Source organism: Mauremys mutica, chromosome 1 (genome assembly GCF_020497125.1).
Source record: "Mauremys mutica isolate MM-2020 ecotype Southern chromosome 1, ASM2049712v1, whole genome shotgun sequence".
Lineage (NCBI taxonomy): Eukaryota > Metazoa > Chordata > Testudines > Geoemydidae > Mauremys > Mauremys mutica.
In genome coordinates, this window is record NC_059072.1 from 48,932,698 (window position 1) to 48,953,414 (window position 20,717).

The window sequence follows — 20,717 nt, forward strand, 5'->3', positions numbered from 1 at the left end:
GATGGCATTGTTTGCTCAGATCAGGGGCACTAAAAGGACTGCAAAGATGGTGGGAGGCCAAGCACCAGGTCTCAAAGCCACTCACTCAAATTTGGCCTGGCTGCCCCTCCATTATGCCAAATTATGACTGACCCAAATTTGAGTGTCGTTGCAACTCCATGCACAAGGTTTGCCATACCCTTGGTTTGCCATGCCCCCTAGAAAGTTTGACGTGTGCTGGCACGGCCCCCGCTGAGAACCTCTGTTCTATTTAAATGCAAGCAATCAAGTGGGAAAGTCTGTATAAGGAGCACCAGTAGATTAACTACCTAATAGTTTTTATTTAAAAGTTATTCATAAGTATTCCAAATACTATTTACAGTAATTGTGTGTATTATTAAATGCTTTTTTGTCAGCTTTGAAGCAGAGTGGGAACTGTTATAAACATTTGGGATTTTTCATACAATAGCCCTGAGATTTAACTCTATGGAATCCTTTCTGAACAGTGTTGAGAAGACATAACTCTGACCCATTTTTTAGCAAAGAGTTAAGCAGAGGTGCAGGAAAAAGTGGAGTGTTACAGTTGTACATAATATTGTCTCAGCATTCCCCTACCTGTTACACAAGCAGGAGAGCTGGGTGAAAATATTCCAGGAGAGCAAGAAGCAGGGACCATGCTTAAAATCACTGTGGGCCAGAGTGGGAGCAAAAACTATAACAGCATCCTTCCTCTATCAATACAGCAGAGTCTCTTTCTAGCATAGGTTTTTAATAATACATATGACCATGCTATGTATAGATTGCACACAATTACAGAGTACAAAATTCCAGAAACAAAAGTTCTTCTATGGCACTGGAGCAGGATTTTATGTTTATTGCAACTAAACAGCAGTAGCAGCAACAACAAAAACTGTTGTTGAGTCTGGGAAAATGCTGTCTTGAAAATGCCTATTTATATCTCGATCTGAACACGCTTGGGCGTGGGTTCAGTCTGAGCCATTCTGGCAAGTAATTATTTATGGAGCAACAGCAGCATCCATGTTACCTATTAGTGCCCTAAAGTCTGATCCAGCAGACTTGTTAGTGTGAACAGTCCTTACTCACATAAGTAGTCCCACTTATCTCAACTGTTCTCTTTCCCTTTGTCCGCACTGCTGATGCAGTATGGAGTCTGAGACCATGGTATCTTATCCCCTATCTCCTCTGAGGCAACCAAAGAAGCCCTGTAGACAGTCCTCAAAAGCAAAAAAAAAGCCCATCAATATTGACATATTACTAAATATTTGAATAACTAAGTTTATTATAAACATAACAGACTTAGCTGAAGAACCTGAAGTGAATTTATCCAGGCTCCCATATCCATCGCAACATCAGCATGCTGCCTCCATCCTTTTGCTGATGGGATGTCTAATCAAGATTAGTGTAGGGGACAAGGAGGAGGGTGTTTCTGGGTGCATTTCTGTGGCATCTTTTGCTACAAACAAAATAAACACAATATTTTTTTTTGGTAAGAGCCACAAAAGGGGCATTTGAACAACAGCCAAAGTCGTAGCTTCCAGGTTATTTTGTTATTTCCCCATTTGGGAACCAGGGAAAGGAACAGCCAAGCCTGTGGTGTTTGCAGACATCCACATGGCAAAAACGAGACCTGGAATTCTCCCAAATCCCTCTAAACAGCCTACAAAATGCTCTGTTTAACAGGAACGTGAAGGTTGCACTCTGACAGAAGCATAGACTCCTTCACCAGACATAATGCTGCTAACAATGCTGTCACCTCTACCCCTCCCACAACCACTAATGACAATGGCTGCAGCTCTTGTGCCATCATCTTCAGTGCCTCAATCACTTACAAAACCACCGCCTCCACCATCAGCACCAATGAATTTGTCAGTGTTACTGCTCCTGATTCAAGTCTAGCCAGCAGACCTTTTTAAACACCTTTGAGCCCTTCCTCTGTCTCTTGCACATTGAAAATTTCAGCCGACAGTCTATTTTTTAAACATTCAAGTGCTAGCTTTTAAAGCATTTGATGTCTCTAGCATTGCAGCCTCTTACTTCACACCTCCTGGTCGTAGGGCCAAGTGACATGTGAAGAATTTCTTTTGGTTTCCCAAAATATCCTTTGTTTTCTTTTCACAAGAATTCACCTCAATGCCCATGTTTGGCTGAAATGGAGTGAAACAAAAATAAACATGGTACAGCACTATCAGCAGATAGCAACACAGTGCATATGCTGAATTACTGAAAGACAAAGCATTTATCAGCCTAAAAATGTTTTTAAATATGTTAAAACTGGACATTTGCCAGAACAGTTTGCTAGCTAATTCAAACCTGGAGCACAGACTCTTAAATGTGCTGTTTGCCGGAACTCATCAAACAGAGATATTTTTTCTCTTGCTTATCTATATGTAACTTTTTAAAATAAAAAAGCTGTTATACAAATTAATAATTATTATTCAGATCAAAGTTATGTATGCTACCCCTGTTACTAAAAATAGGCTTGTTCACCAGAATTCGTGGCACTGTTAAAAAAAAAAGAAGAAATCAATGAGGATAAGAGATAATGGGAAAAAACAAACTAAACCAGCTGTTTCACTGGCTGTTTACACAAAGTGGTCATTTCTTTCCTGTTTGTAAAAGCTGATCACAAACACAAGTACCTCAATCCCCACACATCTCTATAATGAATTATGCATTTCCCTAATGGGCATGAGATCTAAGAAAACAAGGTGCCATTGTTAATATGGAACACAATAAATTCAGGGAACGCAATGGCTCATTTGTCCTAGTAAACTGAAAAAACATGTCAAACCATCTATTAAGTGTTAAAAACTACTGACCAGATCACTTTCTCCCATGAGCCAGGATATGAATTTAGGACTACATTCTACCCTCAACCGTCATCTGATCTCCCACTGATGTTAACAGGAGGGTTACACAAAGGACAAGAGTGGAATTCAGCCTATAGTTAGCAACTGAAGTTTACTTATCATTATTTGTACCTTGTTGTCAGATCTGGGTAAATATGCTCCCCTTTAGAACCATCACTACTTCTACCCTTTGCTTAATACTGACATTTAAATTCCAGTTTGATTAAAAGGAAGTGCAAGATCTCACGCCTCTCAGAGTCATTGTTTCAGCCTGTCTGCCCATTCAGAAAGTCAGCACTGCATTGGTTGACACTCAGTTCACTTTTGGCTTAGATACTTAATTTTTTTTCGACCGAAAACTAAGGCCAAGATATTAAAAAATGACTAGTGATTTTTTGGTGCCCAAAGGGAGACCCCTTAAAGAGACGTGATTTTCAGAGTTTGAGTGCTCAGTACTTTTTGAAATTGGGCCATTTTAAGTTGTGTCAAGCTGGATACCCAAAATCGTTCATCACTAATGAATGTCTTGGCCTTAGTTCTGGTGAATGTGAATGTGCCATGCAAACCACACAAATACATCAAACGGGCCAGGAGTTTGACACCACTGACATAGACAGATAGAAACCTGGAGGGAGGGTGAAGAAAAAAATCATACCTGTTCTCCTCTGGGGCTAAATCCTCCACTGGGCTCAGCTGTTCATGCCAAGATAGAAGGGTGCAAATTGCAAAATTCTGCAAAAGCAGGCAATGATCAAGTTCAACATTCACATAAAATCATTGTAACTAACTGTCCAATTTACCATACACACCTGGGCTCCTTAAAATGCATTTTTCTTAAGTATGTCTACAAACACTATGTTCTTTTGACTACAACATGCTTCATACCATTCTGATTTGAATATACCTTTGTGGTCCATATTCTTAGATCTTAGCTATTTCTCTTTTGTGCTTGATAGGGCAGTTTGACAAAATCCTTAATAATATGACAGGAAAAACTGTAACTGGAAAATACACTTATTTAAGATTTGATATCCACTATCAGATTGAACAATGCAAATACAACATGGAAAAAGGTCCATTGATTGGAAGAAGGCAGAATTGCAGTGAATGTGGGTGCTCATGAACTAAGGAATCTGGTGATTTGCTGAAGAGCCAAATTAGTTTGATAGTTCAACACCTTAGTGGAAATGATAGTCTGCTTCCATGTATAATTTTTATGAGTCACAGCTAATGCCATAATCTTATTTAAATTCATTCAAAACTGATTTTGAACCCAGATGGTGGCCTGATTTTCTGAGCTATTTCACTCTTATTGCTAATTGTCATACAATACAGTTCAGAACAGTAGTGTCATTCATAGGATGATACAGGCTGCAAGGTATCAGGCTCACATGATGTTCATGGGGAATATTAAAACATTGTTTATTCACTCTGTGAGAGTAATTTTAAAAATGGTATTGCCAGAAACTGATTAACTTTCTTCTAACTTGTAGAACCTGATATTGCATGAAGAGTTTCAAAAAGTTACGCGGGGGTGGGGGGAGTTCATAGGGGCAAAGAGGGTGCACAGCAGGGAATGTGAATACTCACTTGTGGATGCCCTTAAAACTTGAGGAATTTTCAAAGTTGAGTGTGGGCAGTGCCAAAATTTTGAAAATTTGGCCGCTGCCCAGGGTGCCTAGACATTCCAACACTAGATAAGCACTTTTCAAAAGGCAGCTGTCATGTTATATTCTAGTACCCAGCTACTGCTCTGCCCACATGCTGCCAAAGGCTCTGCAATTTGACCTAGCACTCAGCAGGAAGCTAAACAAGTTTTATGTGGTGACTGCCAACACCACAATTCTGTATTAGTAGGCTTGCACATGGACTGGCATGTCTAAGAAAACAAGGTGCCATTGTTAATATGGAACACAATACATTCAGGAAACGCAATGGCTCATTTGTCCTAGTAAACTGAAAAAACATGGCTGGGTGAGGGGCTGCCGGCTGCGCTGCTGGGCACGCTCTTCTGGCACGATCAGGACTTCCACATGCCCATCCGGCTGCCTTTGCCATCGCCAGCACACCCCTAGGAGGGGCCCTTTTAAATCACCCAGGCCCCTGGGCAATTGCTCTCTTTCCCACCCCACCCACCGTCCCTCACCCAGCATCTGCAGTTAACCGTCCACAGGAATGCAAAGACAAACTATTACCATAATGTGTGCAGTAGAGCTGCTCAAATAACTGATTTTTTTGGTCTGCTGGCAGTTCTGGAAAAAAAAATGAAAAAATATCTGGGTCAAATAAAAAAATTTTCAAAATTTTCAGCAAACCAAAAAGTTGAGAAAAAGTTAATTTCAGGTCAAACAAAAGGTTTCAAAACACAGAATGAATCATTTAATTCAGCCTAAAACTAAACGCTTTGTTTCAATTGTGACTATTTTTTCAAAAATAAAGTTGGAGGCCATTTTTAAAAGAAAAGTAGTTTTGAATAGAAAAATCAGAACATTTCATTTAGAAAAAGGTTGAAATGAAATGTTTTGCTGTTTTCAAATGTTTTTTCTACCCCCAAAATGAACAGTTTGACAAAACTGATATCAATTTATCAAACATTTTGGAGCGGCCAATTTTTTGTCAAAAGAAAGTTTTGGCAAAATTTTTTTGCCCAGCTCTAATATGCACCTCCACAGCCAGCTTAGTTCACCTCTGACCCATTGATAATTGGCCCTGGCCCTATTAGTGACTCTACAGCATCTGATCCAACCCTCGAATGAGGAGAGGGAGAGCAAGAGAGCTACCTACTAGTGCCAATCAGTCTCACCAGACTGCTTGGTATAAGGGCCCGTCCAAGAAGGCAGCTGCTGTAAGAGGGAAAGAACAACACAAAACCACAAGCCAGAGAAGTAACCCTGCAGTGCAGCCATGAATCCACTCCCCATGCCCTTCTCATTGTAATCACAGTCAAACTGATTTTTGGTTTTTGCTTGGCCCAACGGCACCATGATATTGCTGAAGAGCTCATTCTGCACCCTACTCATGAGAGTGTGACTAATTTAACTCTTACTCATTCCCTCTTCACTGCTCACCTGCAAATTTGTTTTCAAACTGCTTTTGATGGCCCTTATTTTAGATGCTGGGTATGATCCCCAGCTTCACCAACTCTATCCAGCACCTTCACCCCATCAGGGTCCTCGGTCTCCTCAGCCCCCTCCTCATTCTCCTGGTTCCCTGAGTGTCCAAATAAATGGCCAGCTCCATCTGGGGCACAGAGCGGGCTGCTTATGCCAACATAAGGTTTTGAATATTCTAACAATAGGGAGCATGGTCCAAGGAGTTCATTATGTAAGGCCAGCACTGCCGACGCGGGGGTGGGGTGGGAAAGAGGGCAATTGCCCAGGGGCCTGGGTGATTTAAAAGGGCCCCTCCTAGGGGTGTGCTGGCGATGGCAAAGGCAGCCGGACGGGCATGTGGAAGTCCTGATCGTGCCAGAAGAGCGTGCCCAGCAGCGCAGCCGGCAGCAGCTCGGGTCCATTGACTGTTTTGCCCTGGGGCCGGAATTGCTGTCAGTGGGCCTGTGTAAGGCACATCTTTTCACCAACGTGGAGCTCACTGAAACCACTGAAACTCCATGTGAGTGTTGACTTCCAATAGATCACTTTGTAGGGGTGGAGCCTTAAACTGTAACTGAACTTCTACCAAATATGACTCACACCACCTTTCAATTCTCTAAGGGAGCTGGCTCACCCTTCATAGCTCATTGTGCTGTGGGCATTCATTTACCATTCTGACATAATCTAGTGCTTCACTGCATGCTGCTGCTGATGTTTTTGTCGGCGTGAGGAATGCAGTGCAATTGTTGCAGAAATCATCTAAGAGAAGGAGACCTTAATATGTACCATCTGTTTTACAAAAAACCTCAATGTGGTAATGCATTTGCAATACCAGAAGCAATATCTCTAAGACATGAAATGAACATATGTTGTGTAAGAGCCTTCAGGCTGACATTGAAAAAGAGAAAAGATAGTACTTCAAGGCAAATATTGTCCCAATAGAAAGACTGCCAGAACCAATATGGCTCAGTCTATTGACAAGTCTCTGGTGAACAACATCATATAAAGACTTGCACATTGTTATGGGTTGTACAGCTCTATGCCCCATTTTTTTTTTTTAGCTTAGGAAAAAAGTAGAAAACACCTTCACTGCCATACTGGCTACTCTCCTGTTTCATATCAACAGATGTTGTCAGATGAAGACGTGCTGTCCAGTATTCTTTGATTAACCAATTTTAAAAATATGTCTGTAAAACTCACACTAGCTTCTTGTGCCAGACTAAGCAAGCAGTGTGTTTGGAAGGAAAGAGAAAATGAAAGAAGACTGTTAAAAGATGCTTTCAAATACATTCGCCTTTTTGCTGCTAGTATGAATACTTTTTGTGTGTGAAGGGGTTAAAGGTCTCTACTCTGGTACTAAAATTAAAATAGCAGCCACACTACTGCAGCTACACTACTTTCTTCATGAAATTACATGATTGGCAATACAGACCTAACAACAATTTTGTTTTAAAGGATGAAATGAAATCCTGAGTTATTTTCTTGTCAGCCACACTTTTAATAACTATAATGTAGCAACTATAAACCTTTCAGAGAAAAAGCAAACAAAAACTGTTGTGTTACATTATGTAGATTTGGCAAACTCTGCATACAATTTTTTTCATTATAAACCAAATTTTGACCAGTCAACCAAAATTGGACAAACTCATCTAAAAATACTCATAACTAGTATTCTGCCAGAAAAGCAGTTATCTGGTAAGTTTGAAAGTAATTAGATAAGGAATTCATTAAACATTAATATGTGAGACATTTTTCCTTTTGCAAATGTTTCTTAACTTTTTAGGTAAGAAATGGCTTGGCCCCAAAACTCCATATTTAGTTTGCTGTGGTTGTCCTCAAGAAGAACTGGTACCTCTGACCTCCTCTGGTAAAGTCTGGTCAGCTAACTTTAGAGTTAATTGCTATGGGCTAAATTCTGCCACCATTACTCACATTAAGTAATGCATTACTCTCAGTGTAGTTCCATTTATTTCAGTCAGCCTACTTGAGGAATGAAATACTGTTTAAAGTGAGTAAGGGTTTTTATAATCAATGCTACCTACTTTATATATCTGATTTACTACTGTGGTACTCCAGTTTTACCCCAGTATAATTCAATTGATTTAATTGGAGTGGTGAATCAGATCCAACATTTGTAAAAACTAGCTATTGTGTGTGATGGAGCTTAACACATTTGCAGCTACCTGCAGCCTTAGCCTCTGTAGCCAAAGTGGTGTTTTGGAATTCCACCGCATTTCTCCTGTGGGTTGTATTCATTCCCCAGGAGGGAGTTTCTCTTCTGTAGATTGTATATGCTACAAACTCTCTTCTTTATAAACAGCACACAAGGAACCTTTCCTCCATCAAATCTTATAAACACTGCAGGAGGGAACTCTTCTACTCTGGATCTTAGAAGCACATACTATTTCTAAGTATAGTACAACTCTGATTATCTTCACCACCCGTTATATCGAACAAGATGTGTTCACTGACCTCTGAGTAAGGAAAGAGCCATGAAGGTTGAGAGCTCGTGAACTCTACAGGAGAGAACTATAACCTCCTCATGTTATCTTTTATGGAGTTTTTTAAACTCCGCATATACCCCATCATGAGGAATTTATAGGCTCAGCATACTCCCTTCTTACTGAGCTGATAAGATACCCTGGTTCCAGCATATATATTCAGAAAGACAAACCAAGACCTTGTGTCAGATCTAAGGTCATTTTCAATAAGTAACTGTTGACTATCAGGTACTGTTAAAAACAGGGCTAGAACGAAAATTTGACAAACTTTTAGAAATCTGGGGATTTAAAAAGAAAAAGAAAAACACAGGCAAAAAGCTTTGTTAAGATAGCTATGTACAACAAGAACCATTATGTAACATAGTCAGCAATACATCAGAAAGCTAAAATGTAGAACATTAAGAATTAACAACCAACATAAGTAAGTGTTGTTGCTGCAACTTTAAGTAACTATTTCCAGACCTTTTGATGTTCAGAGCTTTTGAAAATACTGGTACAATATTAGAACCTCATGAATGACAGGCTTTTAAAAATATAAGGTCAGGATTCTAGTAATGTTGTTTAAATGAACAGATAACTCTTTTGAACTGTGGTTTTATCTTAACTAAGCTTTTTGTCAGGAAATAGTTCAAAATCAATGTGAAATAAATTGCAAACACCAACAACAAAGCAAGTGAATGGATTTTGTCAGAAAACACATGATGAATTAATTTCCAATCAGGTCCCACCATTGAAGTCTACAGTATGAAAAGTGAAGGGAAGACAATAAATAATGACTCTATCAATTCTCCCCAAATGCTGTCCAGAAAGAATGGTGTGTATATAAACCTTAAAAAAAAATCCCACAGAATCCAGAACACAAATATATGCCATTGGGTGTGCTTATTATTAAATTTAAGTGATATTGCTAACATAAAAATCACACATTGTAAGCAAATATTTTATCTATATTACTATTAATGGTGATTATTTATTATTTGTATTGTAGTGGCTACTAAGGAGCCCCTGTCATGGGTCTGGACCCCATTGTGTGACGTGCCATATAAACAGAACAAAAGCCAGTCACTGTTCCAAAGATCTTACAATCTAACAAGTCTTGAGCCCCCAGACGGCATTCAGATCCACCAGAACAGAGTCTGTGTCTGTGCATAACCTATTGACTTTCTCCAGAATTGCCATATTTTTCACATTGCTCATTCTACAACCTTTGAAAATACATTGGGTTACCTGACTTTAATGTAACTCCACACAATACAGATGTCTATGCAAGTTGAGCCAATTGGATTAGTTTCTTAGGTTAATGACAGCACAAGAATTTTAAAAATCTAATTTTCTTGTCACTGTGTATGTGCCTTGCGTACAACACTACAGAAAAGGGACCACAGAACACTAGTAGTTTTGGCATATTAACTTGCTCCATAGGCATGTCTCGACTAATAAAATTTTTTTCTAGACTTCTGAATGATTTTACAATTAATTTCATATTATACAGTTAAATTCTGGTTTGTAACAGATATATAGGTGAATTGATGAAAAGTGACCTAAGTTTATTCCACCGATGAATGTTTTCTAAATAGATACTTTAGCCTGCTAATTTTGATATTAATTTTGCCTAAGTAAGGACTGCATAATTGGGCACAGTGTTAGTCAGTACTCGAGCATCTTTTTCTAGATATAAAAAAAGCTAAAAACTGATAGCACAGATGCCTGAGTAATTTTTCATGCTATACAATGTATTTATAAAGATTATTTATGGAGCAATATGAAAAAATTTGCATATCAAAATAAATTAGTAACACGAGTGCTAGATTTTTGCCTCAATTTAAGCCAATGGAATTTAACATTTCTGTCAGATGAAAACAGTTTTTGTCATGTGTGCAGCACATTGGATCTAGACTTGAACGTCCAAGCTGATATAAAGTCTATTGGGTGACTCAGACTTAATCTGAAAATTACCCAAAAATCCACACATCATTGCCAGATTAGTTGATAAGGCTGCATGAGTAGGGACACCAGTAACACTGGAAATATAATATGTGAAAACTCAACTGAAATAAATGGAAGCCTTTCAGTGGGAACAGGGATCATATATGTGAGATTAGAATTCAACCCTATTCAGAAGCAGAACAATGTAGGAAATTAGAATGGGCAAATAGTGAATGAGGATGAACAAATTAAATAGGGGAGGAGATGAAATTAGTGTCAACCAAAACTCTAAATGATTAGTTTGAGATGGGGGATGTAGGACTTAAGCAAATTAATCTGTTCCTGCCTCCACTAGACTTGTCTGATGTGTATCTACTTTGCTGATTGTCTTATCTAGTGTGTTTAGATGACTGAAGGAATTTCTTCTTTCTTTCTTTTTGACAATTTGATATTAACTTATCTACTGGTTCACCGAAGAGCTTGTTTACTGAGCAATTTCCTAAGTTGCTTCATGTGAACAGGGCCGCCCAGAGGATTCCGGGGGCCTGGGGTCTTCGGCGGCAGGGGGCCCTTCCGTTCCGGGACCCGCCGCCGAAGTGCCCCGAAGACCCGTGGCGTGAGCCCCCCGCCGCCGAATTACCGCCGAAGCGGGACCCGCCGCCAAAGTGCAGCCGGGTCTTCGGCGGTAATTCGGCGGTGGGGGGGGGGTCCCCGCTGCGGGTCTTCGGGGCACTTCGGCGGCGGGTCCCGGAATGGAAGGGCCCCCCGCCGCCGAATTACCGCCGAAGACCGGGCTGCACGTAGGCGCGGCTCCCGCTTCGGCGGTAATTCGCCACTGGGGGGTCCTTCCACTCCGGGGCGGAAGGACCCCCCGCTGGCGAAGACCGGGAGCGAAGAAGCTCCTGTGCCCTCTTGCCCCGCCCCCTCTGAGCGGCCCTGACTCTATCCACCCCCCCCAGAACACCCACAATCTAACCCCCCCCCATTCCCTGCCCCCTGACCGCTCCCCCAACCTCCGCCCCCTCCCTGTGCCCTGACTGTCCCCAGGACTCCCTGCCCCTTCGCCAACCCCCCCGGCCCCAGCCTCTTACTCCCGGCTCCCTCCTCACCTGGAGCCTCAGCGCCTCGCTGAACAGCTGCAGTGTGTCTCCGCCGGGGCCCCTGAGCTCCGTCCCGCTCAGAGCCGCATGGTGAGGGGGCGGGGCTGCGAGCTCCACGCCGAGCAGAGGGAGCTGAGCTCAGCCCGGAGCTCACAGCCCCACCCCCTCACCACGGGGCTGTGAGCGGGGCGGGGCTCAGGGGCCCCAGCGGAGACACGCTGCGGCGCTGTCTGAGGACAGTGCTTGATGTGCTGAGGCGCCAGGAGAGGGGCGGAGGCGGGAGCCTCAGCTGCTCTCTTGGGGACCCCTGCGGAGCCCGGGGCCCGGGGCAAATTGCCCCCTTTGCCCCCCCCCCGGGCGGCCCTGCATGTGAACCTTGGACTTCAAGGGCCACAACCACATTTATCTGTTGTATGCCTGCCATTTCAGAAGTGCTGGGACTACTGGGGTAAAGATCTCTGTAGCGCTCCAGAGAGTAATCATCATTCTTCTGAAATGCAGACCAACTGCTATCATTCTGAGACAAGTCCGGTAGTTATAAGAATTAAAAAATATCTGTGTAAATAATTTAGGAGTGTCTTGAATTAGGAGGTTCTAGGGCTCTACAGAAGGAGGTCTCTCCATCTGGTGCAACTCTGGAGGCAAAGCAAACTGGTAGGTATTTTGATGGTCTGAGCTTAGTCCCATGTCACAGTTTACAGGTCTGGTTCTTTTCCCAGACATGCAGGAAGACATATGTTCCATTGTAGATCTAAGGACCATATTAAATATACTGCTATATATCATATGTTGCCATCATTCAATCATCCTGTAACTTACTCTGAATCTTTGATGGTAGAAAATACCAAGGAATCCTTCTGAACTCATCTTTGTACACTCCTCTGCATTTTCTCATTTCACGGGGCTGTCCTCTGTCCTCTTACAATGCTTTTGTCAAAGATTGATACGTTTCTGTCTTCATATTTTACCACCGCCACCAACGAAAATAAGTTATTTATCAGTTCTAATTTAAAAAGCAAGAACTGTACAGGAAGGAACACAAAACAAACATAATGTTTTTTTCATATATGGAGCACATTTTAGAAATAGTTTTCTTGATATTTTCCTTTGATGGACTGACCATCATCCTTTACCATCTGAATTTTCTCATTTGTGATAATGAGCTCTGTTGAACAGGTGGGAAGATTTAGATCAAATGAGATAGAAAGCTGAGCTTGAACTTTGGCCTTCTTCCAGGATCCTTTGTGATGTGCTGTTCTGCTAGGTACACAGCAGTTTTCACAGGAAAAACAAGTCCCTTTTTATGGGATTCCCTGTTTCCCATTCATGAACACTAATGAAAAAGCCAATTGACTACTTTTGCTTTACAGCAAAATATTTTGCACAATTGTACTTGTTTACTGTAACTGGAAAGAATAAAATTAGAGTAGCCTCTGTTCATTCCATCAGCCAATACATATAGCTCATACAGTGAACAGCAGTGGGTCAAACAGTGGTGACTAATAAGACTAATAAGACTTATTCTATGTTGGAGCTAACAAATTCTTTATCAGTACTTCAACCATTCTGCTTACGTGGCCTCATTGTTAAGATTATGCCTTTCATCTATGGGAACTAATCCCTTACATATACAATTTTAGCAAGAAGCTTATAAAATGTGTATTAAAGCAGTATTGACTTGTCTAACAATAAAAAGTACAATTAGGCTTCCAACACACAGCATTACTAATTTGCATAAAAACCTCTCTAACCTATTCCTTTTACTGAAGATTATAACCAAAAGGTTACATTCTGTACCATGCACCAGTAATTTACTGTAAAATCAGCAGATAGCTGTACCTATGTAATAGTGTTCACTTTTCTTTGTGCAAATCTTTTAAAAGTGAATTTACATGCTGCATATATCAATAAGAAATAATATTAAAGATCATTAGACTGAATGGCCAAACACAATGGGTTCCTTTGATAATGTCACATAATGCAATAATTCAAGCCTGTTACTTATCAAGAGTCACTGTCCTGATAGAATCACCCTTAGGGTCAGACTGTAGATACAGTTTTATCACACCTTCCAGTTGTGGTGACTCATTTTCATAATGTACTATTTAAGCAAGAAGCTTAAAGGAACCATAGAAGAGTAATAATGACCAGTCTATGCATAAAAATGTATAAATAGTTAGGCTTCAAACACTAAGCATTTCCATCTAAGAAGATTACTAAATATCCCCTCTCCAACATTCCTCATTTCCATAACCAAATAGGTGCCATTGTCTATTCACTCTCCATGTACTATGCCTGTTTGTAATATTATAGTAATTCTTTTTCTTTGTGTACCACAGCAAATAGTAAATTAGGCTTGTAAAAGATATAACCAACTGTAAGTAATAATAATAGATGATTCATACTGATTTTAGTTTCCTTAGAATTCTCCAAATAGGAATCAAAAGAACAGGCTGCATGCTACCCACCACTTTTACTGACAAATAGCATAAAAATGCTTCATGCCCACAGATGATTAGCCTTCTACTCACTTGTTTAATAAAGAACAGTATTTCTCTACCAAGGTAACACAAGATGACATTGCCTCAGGTCATGGCAGGGCATGTCACATCATGTAACACAACATAGCCTGATGTAACCTGATCCAACAGGCCATGTGCCTGTTGCCTATTTGTAGAAAATACCACTTTTTTTCAGAAGAGAGGGCATGTCACCATGGATAACAAAATGTTAGTTCTCTCTGGGTCCCAGGGCTCCCTGTGTTCACAATTAGCTTGGATTTTAAGTCTGACTCACATGTAAAGGGAATAATTTCCTTCCCAATTAAAGTGGGCTCTATTCAGCAGTGACCTGTCGTTAGTGGCATTGACATGAAAATTGCTATGCAAATTGTAACTAAATTTTATAAAACTGCCTTTAATCAACAAAAGTTTGGAACAATTGGACAATGGAAGCCATGACTATGCACAAGGAGGTGAAACCATCCAAAGGAAGCAGGGAAATGAGGTGAACTCATCAAGAGCTAATAATCAGTAATTAAAATAACTAGTTACTCTGTCATTGCTGTTGTTGGATATGTTATGGCGACCTACACGTCATTTGAAATGCACATTTTGCTGTTTGTTCTTTGCTAAACATTTCCTATTTGATTATGAAGTGATAGCACATTTTGCAAGAATATTATAATCAAAGGTAGGTTTTAAATTGTTTATACCACTTTTAAGCCAAGGAAATTCCAGTCTGTAATGAAAGTTTAAAACTGAGATGTTGATCAAGTGATTACATGGGCAGTGAACTTTAAAAAAGAATGTCTAAAATGAGCTGCCTGGGTAAAGTGACATTTAAAAAAAACCATAGGTATAAATACATTTAACACTACTTTGAATCTATAATCCTTCTTAACTCAATACAGGAATAAATGTTGAGAGCTAAGGAAAATATGTTTAGAAATCAATAAGTAAAAAAAATAAACTAGCATTCTTCCAAATTAACAAATAAAGAGCCTAACTGATTTTTAACAGCGTATGAAAGCTTCACTACATTAATTAGGTAAAGCAGTACACATTTCTCTGACATTCACGTGAAATGAAGTACAGATTGTAGACAGAGAACTTTGTCCAAATAATGGACCTGATTCTGCAACTCTTACTCAAGGGAGTAGGCTTTACATGTAGAAGTAATCTAACTTGCTTCCAGGACTGTTCTTCTCTTATGCCCGAAAGAAGTGAGTTCTCAGTATATTCAAAGAAGAAAACAACTTTTAATAAAGCAATCAAGATACGAACATGCCTCAGCTGAGTAACTACCTGACCTGATTGCTGTAAATCTTGACCTATAGAATTCCATCCCCAAATCTTACCTCCACATCATGTCTAAAATTAGATTGCAATTTCTCAGGGCAGGGACCTTTCCTTTTACTACACAGTGTGTTGGATCCTATTGGGAGCTCTAAAAATAATTAAGGATAATAGCAACTCACATGATTATATTACTATACACCTCTACCTCGATATAACGCGACCCGATATAACACAAATTCAGATATAACGCAGTAAAGCAGTGTTCCAAGCAGGTAGGGCTGTGCAGTCCAGTGGATCAAAACAAGTTCAATATGACGTGGTTTCACCTATAATGCAGTAAGATTTTTTGGCTCCCGAGGACAGCGTTATATTGAGGTAGAGGTGTAATACTCAGGTGAGGTAGATATGCAGGAACAAGCTCTACATTATTTGCCATTCTATACCACATACTGAAAATCCTTATTCCATTAAAATTATGGGCTAATCTGTCATTCCTATACTCACATATATAGTCTTTCCTTACGTGAGATGTCCCAATGTAGTCAATGAGAACATTTGAGTAAGGACCACATCATATGAATGGGAATTGCCAGGAGCAAGCATCTCAACTATGGGCACCATCAGGCAGTTGGACACCTAAAATCTGCTATTTTCACTTGCAATTGATTACTTGGGCCAGCAGCTAATTGATACTCATAGTTGCAAAACTAGAGTCTTGTTTTAAAAACATAATCAATCCCTTTATATGCATAGTTTAAGCCCAACGCAAGTTCAAAAATCAGCATTGAACAGAAATGAGCTCAATTAAAAAGGGTGAACCTGAATGCCACTGATCTTTGGGACAAACCAAAACCATGAATCTGAACACAACCTTGCAACAATGATATCCACCACCAAAGCTGATGAAGTATTGATTTGGATCTGAACTTTGCATCCTGGGCCTATCTGATTTAATATGGAAACCTTAAATCACCATTCACCCTTATCAATGTAAAATGTTATGAATGCTGCGCAGTACACAAATGTAGAACCAGCACAAACATTGACATGGCATAAGAAAAACAAACAGGACTTTTTCTGCTACAGAGGAAGTGCTGTTTTTCAATTCCCCCTCAATCTGACCCTAGCTCACATGCATGATTCAAAACAAGTGCCTGAAGATTTGCACAGACATGTATTAACAAGGTTTAGTTGGATTTACATGAGGAAATCAGATACGGGAATAAAAACTCTTTTTTGTTTATGGAAAGATTGATAAACATGTGGTCAACACCTGGATTTTATAAGGATCCTATTCCTCGCCCAATAAAACTACAATAGCCACCTTCTAAGGCACTCAAACAATAGAAACAAAATGACAGCACAGAAAAAAGCTGCCACATGTAGTTCTCTTCACCTCTGATTGATTTAATAAAAATGAGTCAACTTTAAAACTAGAAAAAGTAAAGTAACAGGATAGACCAAAAAGACTTATAAAATGTGTTTTACTGTATAGGAACACATGTACTGCATGGCATATGTTTTTCTCAGAAACATTTTACACTGTAAAAATGTCATACTGCTGAATGCATTTCCGCACAACAATGCTCTGCATCTTGGCAATACCTTAAGGTGATTGCAGGAGACCACGGTGAGTAGACACTGAAAAGCTAATACTTACTAGATTTCCTGTGCTAGTCCGCTAATACCAAAGGGCTTGCTGAGTGCAGACAGGTGCTTTAAGCAGGACCGGCTCCAGGCACCAGCATTCCAAGCAGGTGCTTGGGGCGGCAATCTGCAAGGGGCGGCAGTCCATGTGTTTTTGCCGCTCCAAGCAGCGTGCCGAATTGCTGCCGTGGATGGCGCAGTCAGTCCGTGTGCAGTTAGGGCGGCATGCGCGTTTCCATGGTGGCAGCAATTTGGCGGCAGCTTTTATGTTCAGCTGCCCGCGGCGGGAATTCGGTGGCTTCTGGATGAAGACAGAAGCTGCCGCCGAATTGCCACTGCCGCGGAAACGCACATGCCGCCCTAATGGCACACGGACTGCCCTCACCGTCCACGGCGGCAATTCGGCTCACTGCTTGGGGTGGCAAAAACAGTAGAGCCGGCCCTGCCTTTAAGTGTAAAATGTGGATATTTAGTACAATTAGATATAGGAAACAGAGCTTGTGCTAATTGAGGACTAGATACTAGCGAGCCTTTACACCAATATGCACTGTGGGGGTGGGGAGGGGAAGAGATAAAGGCATCTCTCACAGCCTGCATAAGGGTTGACTGGAATTACACTCCTAGTGCTTTCAGGAGCACAGTGAGTACTCTCTCACTACTCTGCTGGAGGTGCATGGCACCCCAAAGGGGATAGAAAGAAGCAGAGATTAGGCAGAGCCATGGCTTCTTGGCTGCACTGGGGAGCATGCTGCATGCGGTGAAGCATGTGTGTACTTCCACTATGCACCAGGGTGCCTTTTTAAGGCAGTACTTCCCAGAGGAATCAGAGCGAATGTGATTATTGAACTCCTAGAGAATCCATAGCAAGTGCAAACCAATGAGTTAAAAAGAGAATTTATAGCAAATACTGATAACTGAACTCATCTCTGGGGAAGGATGCCAGAAGCATTCTCCTGCGTGCAGGATTTGCAATTATTTTTGTCCCTTATGCAGGCCATGCAAATGTTTTTAGTGCACCCACCTTCAGGCCTGGCATAATCTGGCATATTTTGGAAGGGGATTTGATTAATTTGAGTGGAGTTGTATATAAACTGAATTCAATTCAGAAATTTACATCATCCCGAATTCATAATAAATACAAATAACTGACCGTCAGATAACTGCTAGAATACACCCATCAGCAACATTAATAAATACATACACTGGATTGCCCACTTTGAGGCAACAACATCAGAAAATGAAATAACAGCCAGAATCTTCACTAGCCGGAAGACACACACTGTTTTTCTTTTTATTAATCACATGCAGGGATCAGTGGTAAGTGACTGGTGATCTTTCTATAAGCAGAACCCTGCACATTGCCTGAGTAACTGAGAAGGCACTGTGCACACGTGGGCTCTTTTCTTTTTTGTTTTGTTTGGTTTTGTTTGTTTCTGTTATGGTTTTCATTTTCATTTCCCCTCTTTCCTCCCTTTTTCTTATTCTTTTCTTTTCTTTTTTTTTCTTTTTGTGCATGGCCAGTTTTGATTGGTCAGCTTTGTCACATAGTGGGGTTTCTTTCCTCCCAAAATAAACTTTCATTTTAAAAAGTTTTTTGATTTTGAAACTGACTGTTTCATTTTCAGAAAGGAAAAAGTAAATTCAAATGTTCTGTGGAGAATTTTGAAAAATGAGTCAATTCTATAAACCAAGAGAGTTTAATCCCTTTTGAAAGGTAGCGATAAAGAAAAGAAAAAGAAAAAAATTCAACTCACTGTAATTTACACAGTGGCATATCGTCTAGCTCCTTCTCCACCTGCCCATATCCAGCCCCCTATCCACACTGCTAGACAAAGAGGTCACCTAGAACAGGGCTCTTTTCTAAGTACAAGATCTACACCAGCCCTCCTTGTCCCACAGATCTGCTTCCAAGGAGCCTTCTGCGAGGGCCTAAGTGACTGGTGATCTGCACTAATTAAAGCAGTTTGCATCTAGGGGAAAATAAATACAAGAAACAGTAGCTCCAGCCTTATTTGAAAAAAAAAACCCAAAACATTTTGCTTCTAAAACTTAGGTAATCACTTATTGCTACTGATTAGAAACCTGATCACAGTCAGCCATGGAATTTGAGCAAAGATATATTCATTAAATGTGTTTGTCAGCATCATCTTCCAGCTGTCACCTGAAGAAGTCTCTGATCAAATGGAAGATTAAGAGTGAAAATTCAGGCCCAGATCCTCAAAGGTATTTAGGCGTTTAACTCCCACTGGGCCTCAGTGACCTACAAATATCCCACCATCTCTGTGAGACACTTGACAATGTGCTCAAGGCAAATGAATGTGGTGGGTATTTGTCCAGCCAGCAGGAAAAAGGGGATGGGACTCCTTTAAGGATCCTGCATTTGGGTTTCAAGGGAAAGGGAAGGGGGATATATTTACCTGAGTGGAGCCAAGGGGGTACAAAAAGTGGCCCAGACCACGTGGGGGCACTGCCCCACCATTTCCATAGCTGGAAGGGGAGGTATTTATACCCTGTGCATTCTGAAAGGAACTCTCTCTCTCTCTGCTTCTTATCTCTTGCCAATCAGCAGCACCTATCTTCCCAGCATCGGATCAGAGTATGAACATTGTGCTAGTCACCTTTATTTCTTTGGGGGGTAGGAAGGACTTTTTACCTCACCACCTGATTGGCTGAGGTGGTGTGAGTTTTTTCACATTCCCCAAAGCAGGTGAGGGACCCGACCAGGTCAGGCAGGTACTCGTATGGTTCCCTCATAAGCAGGAGATCTGGATTTAAGGGAAGGCATCCCCTAAGGAAGCTGGAAAAAGAGGGGTTGGGGCTCCTAACAACTGATATAGCAGGGAGATGACACCCCTCTTTTCCAGTTCCCTTAATGCTCAGATGAGGGGAGGACAGCAGGATCCCAGTAACAGGATAGGATGAGATTGGAAAGGGGAAGGGCGGATGACAACCCTCCCAAATAGATGGAACAACTACAGAAAGAATGATGACCTGTACAATTTGTTGCCTGGTATTCCCATGTATGTTGCATAAATAAAGCTGTGGCCTAATTAAACCACATCCATTGCCTCTTGCGCTTCCTCCCGAGTGGCCAGAACCATGAATGTTTGCACTTAATTAAAAAAATAACTGAATAAACAAAAGCGTGAACTTTATCACTTCCACAGTACAGGTAAAAGATTTTCAGAGGTCTCCTTTTACATGTGATCTAGTAGTCGCCCCTCCTATTACTCCTCCTATCTCATCTATTATTACAGTTATCTGCTTCATGTCAGAGTTTCAGCTAAGCACATCTTGGCTTCAGGTTAACCTTTAACACAGCTACTAAGCAAAACAAAAGAGAGTAAGATAGGGCCCATCCAGCCAGTAGGGCAAATTAGCACTGAGACAGTTCAATAACATTTACATTTACATCATACTTTAAAATCTGAGATCCACATCCTGTAGGGTGCTGACTGTCCTTATTTCCTATTCACTGTAAGGACAATTGACTTATACAAATCGAAGTGCCAGACTCTATACACTGCATTGTTTACCTGACATTTATCAATCTGAAACACTGGCTAACTTGAAATGCTCCATTATGAAAGAGCACAAAGAGCATGAATTATCTCCTCTGCTATTAACAGATATAATTCAGTTTTACTGGATATGTCAAGGAGTCAAGTAACTAATCTTTGTGAGCAGAATATTTGAATTAAGGAGCTTTCAACAAAGAAACTACATAGTTGCCAAAGAGAACAATGAGATTTATTTTATATTTAAAGAGGGGTTTGCAGACTGAAGCAAACTTGAAAAAAGA